Genomic DNA, 7,757 nt, shown 5'->3' with positions numbered 1-7,757 from the left:
TTTTGTGAGGGGATGTCCTATTGTCTACAGATGGATTTTGGCTCTCTGTTCCGACCCCCCTTGTTTGCAACAATATGTTTTTGTTTGTTTGTTTGTCTTCTGGTGCCCATTCCCTGATCTCATCAATACCTCATGATCACACAGTACTGGTGTGCTTCTTCCATGTAGACTTGTTGCTTCTGATACTAACGTTGGTTAGTATCAAAGGTCCCAGGACACAAAGCAGATAAGCAAAGAAAACTCCAAACATTGACTTGATTCCAATTCATAGTGACCCTAAGGGGCAGGGTAGAAGTGTTTCTTTGGGTTTCTGCAACTCTTTATGGAAATATAAAGCCTCATCTTTCTCTCATCCAGAATGAAAGCATTAGGTAAATGAAATGCTCCTTCTAATGAAGGTTGAAAACCTTCTTGAGTGTTCTCAAAGAAACCAAGGACTTTTTCAAGATCTAAGTTTATCAAGGAGTTTCACATCTACGTTCCTAAAGTGAACACCTATCTACTGCCATCAACTCTATTGTGACTCATGGCAATCCTATAGGACAGAGTAGAATGGGCCCTGGGGGCCTTAGAGGCTGTGAATCTTCATAGGAACAAAACGTCTCGTTTTTCTCTAGTAGAGTGCGAACAGTTGGTGGGTTCAAACCGCTGACCTTGGGAGTTAGCAACCCAACTCATAACTCAGGATGCCGCAAGGGCTCCTTAAAACCCTGGTAAAATGCTTGCTCGCTCACTCTCTTTCTTTCTCTCATTACTCCAGCTCCAGCTCCAACTTTCGAGATCTAGTTTTGGGTCTCTCCTAAAGCCAAAAGTTAGCTGCTCGGCTCAATTTCATGGTGCCCCTGAGTTAAGCCTCTTCTGGTGTTGCCTCAGACCCATCCTTTTAAAATCTACTTGCAGATCATTTTACCTTATAGGCTGTGAAGTAGAACTAAAAATATCCAGGTTTGGAGCCAGAAGTCTTGCATTTAAGCCAGTGGTTCTCAAGCAAGGTCAAAGTTGCTCCCCATGGGACATCTGCATTTGGCAACATCTGCAGACATTTTTGTTTGTCACCACTGGAAAGTGGATACTCCTGGCATCTAGTGGGTAGAGGCTAGGGAGGCTGCTAAGCACCCTCTCATGGAAAGCATGTCTGCGCCAAGAAAGTGCTCATCCAAAATGGCAAGAATTCTCCTCATAGCCTCACCTTGGCCACTCGTTCTCCTGGTAAAGGTGCCAAACATGAACTCACACCAGTGTAATGGTATGCTGGCCTTATAATGGATACTCTTGGGTGCCTACGTGCCCCATTTCCTTTTTCCTAAGGAATCTCTGATTTAGGTTGGAATCATCATCCATTCCTAAATACAAAAGGCTGATTAATGCATGGCATTGCTGGTTTAAGGTTTAGCATATAAACTAGATTGGTCCAATCAAATTAAAAGATTAGAACAGGGGTACAGATAAATATTTAACAACTGGGTCTCAAGGGAAGAAATGAATGCATATTATTGTGCACATTTTTAAAATGATTTATTATAAATTGGGTGACAGCTTACCTACATAAGTTGACTATACCTTCATATCAATATAAAGGGAAATATAAAGACATAGCAGATGTCATAAACACATAGACTCCCTGGGTTAACCCTGTTGGCTGCTAACTAAAACATTGGGCACGTGGGTCCATTCAGAAGTGCCTAGGACAAAAGTGCTCATGCTCCACTCACTCCCAAATTATCAGCCACCGAGACCCCTGGAGGACCCAGTTCTGCTCTGACACACACCGGGTCCCCATGAGTTGGAATCAACTTACAAATTCACAGATATAACACTTTCCTTATTGTAAGGATGACATAATCAATGGATTTTCACAGAACACATTTATTGGTTGTTTTGTTTTTGTTTTCCCCACTCCACAGCATTCAGAGGGACTGCAAACGATAGGAACACTTGGCGTCCATGAGGCTGAACCTGAGGACAACCCTTCAGACGCAGCAGAGAGGAAGGATCGGCTTAGGGAATCCAGAGAGTTCAGATACAAACTGAGGAGCTCCTTCACTTTGCAGATCTGACCAGAGCTCATCCCACGTTAGGACCTCAGCGGATTATATTCTTTTATAAAGTGAGGTCATAAAAAGGCCTTGGTTCGTGTAAGAGGCCGACCGACATTTATAATAGGCAAATGAGCGTGGCACTGACATGAATGCTGGCTGTTTTTTGTTAGTGATCAACGTGAAAGTGAAATAAAGAGGCTCTATGGGAGAACTCTGTCCACGTGGGAACGCTGCGAGTGGCTTTGGTGAAGCCAGCGAGAGAGTGGCAGGATAGTTCTGAGTGTGCTGTTCACAAGGCAATGGTTACAGTGGGCTGGGAAACCTTATTCCTGTCAAGGGCAGGATATTTGGATAAATATAGCACCATCTGAGGGCCAGACAAAAATTATCGACTTAAAAATTAGCCTGCTATATTTAGTCGAACATTTCATGAACTCACCCCTTATGTGAAGACTGGAACTGCTTCTCTGTGATGAGGCACGGTTAGCGGGTGTTGAGGATTTCAAGGTCGTTCCCCACCCCTGGGTTACAGGCACGATGCTTCTTAAAGTTTGATCTGCAGTATCTATAGTTTACCCCTCACTTGCTTAGCAGCATGTAACAGTCAGTGTGAAGTCACTGAACGTGGTGTTGGGAAAGTTGTGCAGGAGCACGCCATTAGGAGGGATCCCAGACAAAGAGAGCCAATTGATGTAAAACATGCTGCTGCTGCAGATCGACCACAGGTGCATGGCCTTAAATAACAATAGTTTGTTTTCTCACCACTTCGAAGGCCACACGTCCGAATGTGAAGCACCTCCCCTAGCGGAAGACTCTGCGCTCTAGAGGAAACTCCTTGTCTCTTCTGCGTCTGCTTCCTGGTTCCTTGGAGACCCTCAAGTGTCCTGACACCAATCTCGCTTGGACCCCAACCTTGTCCCCTTTGCTCACTTCCTTGAATCCCTTGTATATCTCAAAACAGATTGATTCAACTACACCCTACTTAAGTCTCCCCACATTAACATATGAAAGAAAACCTACTCCCAAATGGGGTTAAAATCACAGGCATAAAGGTTAGGATTTACAGCAGAGATTTTTTTGGAGGGGTGGGGGTGTGTACATAATTCAATCCATAACAACATTTCAGACCCAGAAGGGCAAATTGGCCGTTTTTTATAGATGAGAAGGATACCTTTGTCCTTTATGTTTTTCCCTGTCACTCACCCCATTTTTGCTAGACTTGTCTTCAAAACGCCTCTAATTGAAGCCTTCTCTGGAGTCTTCTTCCCCTGTGCCAGAAAAGAGGCGAGTCTCTCCTTTGATGGTCTTGTGGGGATGCGCTGTCAAGTATGTTCTGATTCTGAGCCATCCAGAGCACCACAGAGCAGAACTGCCAGGCCTGCACCATCCTCACACTCGTCCCCATGTGTGAGACCGTTGTGGCAACCATTGTGTCAATCCATCCCACTGCAGCCTTCCTCTTTTTCACTGACTCTGTACTTTACCAAGCATGATGCCTTGTGCCAGGGGCTGGTCCCTCCTGATAACATGTCCATGCATGTGAGACAGTGCAACATCTTCCAGCCAAGAGATATTCTGGCTATATTTTTCCAAGAGGAATCTAATCATTGTGGCAGTCCATGCCATACTCAATATTCTTCACCACCCAGATAGTTTCAAGGCATCAATTCTTCTTCCGTCTTCAACATCTTTATAGTGTACTTATTGGTCCAGCAGCAATGATTTTTGTGCTTTGTGTTGAGATGGAATCCATTCTAAAGGCTGTAGCCTTTGATCTTCATCAGGAAGAGCTTTGAGTCTTCGTCACTTTCAGCACACAGGCGTGTCATCTTCACATTGCAGGTGGTGAGTGAGATGTCTTCCAATCCTGATGCTGTGTTCTCTACCTAGTCCAGCTTCTCAAATGAATTGCTCAGTGTACAGACTGAATAAGTGGAAGGATACAACTCTGATGGACACCTTCCCTGAAGGTTTCTTGGATGAAACAGAGAACACTGGGAAGATGATTTTTAATTGACTATGCAAAGATATTAGGCTGTCTGGATCATAATAAATTATGGATAACATTGTGAAGAATGGGAATTCCAGAACGCTTTCCTGTGATCATGTGGATCCTATATATAGACCAAGGGGTATACTTTCCTGTGATCATGTCGATCCTGTATACAGACCAAGAGGAATGCTTTCCTGTGATTGTGTGGATCCTGTATACAGACCAAGGGGAATGCTTTCCTGTGATTGTGTGGATCCTGTATACAGACCAAGGGGAACGCTTTCCTGTGATCGTATCGATCCTGTATATAGACCAAAAGGAACGCTTTCCTGTGATCATGTTGATCCTATATGCAGACCAAGGGGAATGCTTTCCTGTGATCGTGTGGATCCTTTATACAGACCAAGGAGAATGCTTTCCTGTGATCGTGTTGATCCTGTATGCAGACCAAGGGGAATGCTTTCCTGTGATTGTGTGGATCCTTTCTGCAGACCAAGGGGAACGCTTTCCTGTGACTGTGTCGATCCTGTATACAGACCAAGAGGCAGTTCTTCAAACAGAACAAGGAGGATGCTTCATGTTTAAAAATCAGAACATCAGCCTGTTTCTATTAAATCCTTAGTGGCTGCACTACCCTAAGAGTATATTATCTCTGAAACTCTGACCAGTTGATTTAATTTTTTTGTGAATAAAAGGGGGAAAAGAGAAAAACAGCATTTCTCTCAGCCATAAAGGAAACACAGAAAAAGATTATCCATAAATCTCTCCACATTCTCAATTTCAGATTTAAACCCCCAAAATTTTTTTGGTTTGTTTTTAACAGAGAATGATGAACCCAGTGGAGACCCGGGGACTATATAAAGGAAATATGACCAAAGAAAGGGGTCGCTTTCATCTCCCATGAAAGCAAGGCTGTTTTTGTTGATACATATGGAAAAAATCAAGCCCAATTATACATTGTGATTTGGCACCGAAGTTGCAGCTCACCACAGGCCTTTATTTCTGTTCACAGATAGACTGTTACGTCCAAAGGAGAGCAGGGCCCTCTGTCACCATCACGCTGCTCCTCAGCGCTGCAAACCTACCTCCACCCCGCTCAGATGGACCTCCATGAAGACAGGGGTTCTCTCCAGTTGTCTGTAAAGAAGAGGACCTCTGCTGATCAAAGAAGCACCAAATTGGGGGTTCAGTGGAGACTCACACCAATAGATGTGGTGCCAGCCCCCTCTCTAGACTTTGAAGGAACCCACCAAACCAAACCTTCCTCACATCGTGCTAGCTACTCTTTTGCATTGGCCTTCAAACTCAAGAAACTCAAACTCACTGCCGTGGAGTAAATATTGACTGATGGTGACCCTGTAGGGCAGGGTAAAATTGCCCCTATGAGTTTCGAGTTTCGGAGACTAGCCCTGTTTATGGGAGTAGAAAGCCCTGTCTTTCACCCATGGAGCAGCTCCTGGTTCAAACTGCCGACCTTGCAGGTTGCGATTGATCACAGCACGTAACCATTAGGCTGCCAGGGCTCCAGCTACATGGGCTATAAATTTCATCACTGAACAATCCACTGTCCTAAGCTCCTGGTTTAAATTGGGCTATTTGGGATGCTTAAATCAGAGAACAGCGGGTTATCAGAAAACCCTATCGATGGTATAAACTGGAACACATCCCTGACCCCACTTAAAGCATCAGTCTCTTCAGCTATGAAGCAAAGTGATTGGACTAAGTGTTCTCCCAATGTCCTGTCTCCTGAAACCCTCTCTTGCAGTATCCAATACTGTAGCCCTGAACCATGGATGGCTATTCAAACTTAAATTAATTAAAAGAAAAATATAGATCTTCCGTCACACTAGTCACATTTCAAGGGCCAATTTAGCCACAGGTAACTAGCGGATACCTTACCGGACAGTGCAAAGAAAAGCATGTCTTTAAATGCAGAAAACCCACTGATCACCATGGTCTAATGTTTACATGGTTATAGATTTCCATGCTTACAGAAAATCCCACCACAAGACCTGACAGTAGACTAGCACACACATGGATATTACATTTAGCCTGCCAAAACTGATAAGAGAGATATCAGTGTTCTTGCTTTATCAGAGGAAGACACAAACTCAAGGATTAAGGAACTTGCTACACGGTTACCCTGCTAATGATTAAAGTATTATCCAAATCTGGGCTCACTCTTAACATGTTGCATTGTTAAGGCGCAGGGAGGAGACTTGCAGCCTGGCTCTGGGCCACTCCAACTCGGGCAACCAGAGAAGTAAGATCCAGCAGGAGATGAGCTGATATCCAGAATCCCTAGATATGCAGGGCCTCTAAATCCCAGCTCGGCTTGTCTTCACTGTGTGACACTGGGAATGGGACTTCATGTCTCTTTGCTTCTGTCTGTCAAATAAGTATGAACATAGTACCCGTGTTGAAGATAATTTCACAGACACAGTCAACTTAGCACAGTAGTGGGCACATCTCACTTCTGCCGAGTCAAGTCTGACACACACAGGAGCGGCTCTATTGGAAAGCAGAGCTGCCCTTTTGAGCTTCTGGGGCTGTCAGTCTTTATGGGAGCAGAAGGCCTTCACTTCTCTTTCTGTGGAGCAGCTGGTGGGTTCAAACTGCTGACCTTCTGGTTAGTAACCCAAAAGGTAATTCACTTTGCCGCATTGTGGGCACAACAATCACTTACTGTTGGAATTAGCATTAGCTCTACTTTTCGTCAAAGCCCTAGTGGGTTACGTGTTGAACTGCTTGCCTCAAAGTCATCAGTTCAAATCCACTGGCTGCTCCTTGCAGAAAGAGGAAGCTTTCTACTCCTGCAGAGAGTCACTGTTCTCAGACACCCACAGGGGCAGTTCTGCCCTGTCCTATAGGGTCACTACGCGTTGCAGTCAACTTGATGGCAGGGAGGCTTTATTTTTTCCCCTACCTTCATTCTACCCTCAAAATTATTATTTTTTTAAACCAGTTGCTATAAATTAATTCCAACTCATGGCGATCCCACGTGTGCTAGACCCAAGCCACACTCCAGAGGTTTGTCACTCACTGTGGACTTTCAGGCGAGAGTCGCCAGTCCTTTCTTCCTGGGTGCACGTGGGTAGAGTCAAACCGCCAGCCTTTCTGTGAGGAGCCAAACAAGCGCTTAACCTTGGCGCCACCCAGGAGCTCCTTCGCTGCATTCCAGGCCCTTATAGGACTCTTTGCCCCCGAATGACCATTGCAGGCGTGCCCCAACTTGTCCAAGTAAAAAAACGCTACTCTTACGCATGGGCACCAACTCCCTTTTGGAAACCTACTAACTTAGCCCCATCACCTCCTGTCGCCGAAAGTTCTCCCTATTAATTACAAGTTGTACAGGAAGGGCTCTGTCTGCGGGATCGTATTAACCCGCCTGGGCAGTGTGCCATCAGCAAATGACTTTTCCCCCTATAATTTTTCCAAACCCTTTTGGTGCCGGGAACTCCCTGTGCGCCTGCCCCCGAGGAGGGCTGGTTTATGGTAGGTCCGGGCAGTGTGTGGGGGGAGAGGGGTGGGGGTGCAGATGGCACCTTCAGAACCGCCTGTGGGGTTCTCTTCCGGAGCAGCGTGCAGCAGCCTGACTTCAGCTTTGGGAAAAGGAAGAGCCGACACATGTGTCCCAGGTGATGGGTTTTCCTTCCTTGTCCCACCATGGCGGAGTGCCTCGAAAAACAATATTTACCCAACAGAGCCATAGACTGGGGGGGGGG

The sequence above is a fragment of the Echinops telfairi genome, unplaced genomic scaffold (assembly GCF_000313985.2).
Source record: "Echinops telfairi isolate 266 unplaced genomic scaffold, ASM31398v2 ScPeMD7_23;HRSCAF=83, whole genome shotgun sequence".
Taxonomy (NCBI): Eukaryota; Metazoa; Chordata; class Mammalia; order Afrosoricida; family Tenrecidae; genus Echinops; species Echinops telfairi.
The sequence above is the reverse complement of the archived record's forward strand: the minus strand, read 5'-3'. Positions refer to the sequence as shown.